This window comes from Nicotiana tabacum, chromosome 8 (assembly GCF_000715075.1).
Source record: "Nicotiana tabacum cultivar K326 chromosome 8, ASM71507v2, whole genome shotgun sequence".
Taxonomy (NCBI): Eukaryota; Viridiplantae; Streptophyta; class Magnoliopsida; order Solanales; family Solanaceae; genus Nicotiana; species Nicotiana tabacum.
Genome location: NC_134087.1, coordinates 161,197,906 through 161,199,790, shown reverse-complemented (window position 1 = coordinate 161,199,790; position 1,885 = coordinate 161,197,906).

Here is a 1,885-nt window from a genome sequence, read left to right as displayed (position 1 = left end):
GAGGGGATACATAGGAAGCCCTATGGGTTCAGTCACAATAGAATAAAATTTTCATTTCCCCCTGTAATTGGAAACTAGGGTAGAATTTTGAGGAGGACCCTCAAAATTCCGAAGTAATTTCAGCCAGTTGTCGTAAGCAATGGTCAGAAGCATCAACCCATTAACTGGGGCAGAATTTTGAGGTAGACCCTCAAAATTCTGTAGCAAAAGAGGTTGCAATGTCTTGAACCACATCACGATTGTCGGTTCATCTAAAAGTTGTTTCCTAATCACATATTTATGTCATATTTTTACGAAATCATGCATGCTTATTATTGAAATTGCCTTGTTTAGCAATGCTACCCCAATGATACACATAGTATCACCAGATCAAAGCGGAGCGGATCAAGTAGAGCCAGCGGGGATATGAACTAACCTTCCCCCTTTTACAAAACTCACGATTTTCTTTGGACGCATACTCGGATTACGAAAGCATCAGACATATTATACACTCACGAGACAAACGTTGTTCAGGAATACAACTCTCAGAACTATCGCACTTACTCACATTTTCCATCTATACACATCGGTGACGTTCCGTGTGTCACAATGTTCCCAGCAACCACAATGTCGCAATATGCTATCAGCTAAGAAAGCTCTACAACCATCTGCATTTCTGTATTGCATAAGGCTACCATTCTGCCTTCTGAGACTAAACATTGTCTCCATCTGCATTTTGCATTGCATAAAGCTACCATTCTACCTTCCAAGGTTAAGCTCTACCTCTCTCTAAATTTACATGGATGAAATATCGCCACCCTATCTACATCGCATGGCTGAAAGATCGCCACCTTATCTCTATTACATGGCTGAAAAATTGCCACCTTATCTACATTTGCATGGCTGAAAGATCGCCACCTTATCTAAATTTGTATGGCTGAAAGATTGCTCCCTTATCTGCATTCGCATGGCTAAAGGATCGCCACCTTATTTACATTTGCATTGATGAAAGATTGCCACCTTATCTACATTTGCATGGCTGAAAGATCGCCACCTTATCCACATTTGCATGGCTGAAAGATCGCCACCTACTGCATTGCATGGGCTGAAAGATCGCCAAATACTGCATCTCATGGGCTGAAAGATCGCCAAATCATCTGAAGGCGTCATTGTTCGGAGGCACCATTCTCATAGCCCGAGAACGCCATGTCATGGCCTGGGGACCCCTTTTAATCTTTTGCATATCATTATTCAAAGGCATCATGGTTCAGAGGCATCATCCTCATATTCCGAGAGCATCATTTCATGGCCTACAAATCCTTTATTATATGCTTCATGGCCCAGGACATCATGGTGTAAGGACGTCATTCTAACTGTCCGAAGACAATCCTCATGGTCCGATGGGAAATTGCATCATGTTTAAATTTATGCACAATATATGCTTGTATTGCTTATTTGCAGGTAAACCGGCGAGCAACGACCATATCGGCAGGAGCGATCCCGCTCTAGTTCCCACATCCATGTCAAACCTTAATCATTCCCCCGTCCTGAATATTGCGTCCGTTCTTGGGAAGTCTCCATTGGTATACTCCGCTGATAGACCCGGAACTACATATGGCCTAATTCCTGTAAGACCAGGGATATGTAGGCAGCTTGGAAGCCAGGGCGTGACCTAAACCTCCTCGTCGTTTGATCAAAATTGGCCATCATATCTTTTCCCTGTATATTTTTTATATGCAAAATACTTTCAAAATAACATATATATGCATATATAAGTATGTCCCAATGTTTTATTATTTTTTTTGTTAATTTTCAAAGATTTTTTAACCAATTTATTCCCATGTGTTTATTCATAAAAACCCAATAATAATTCCCAAAATTATCATTTTGGTGATTCATTTATTGG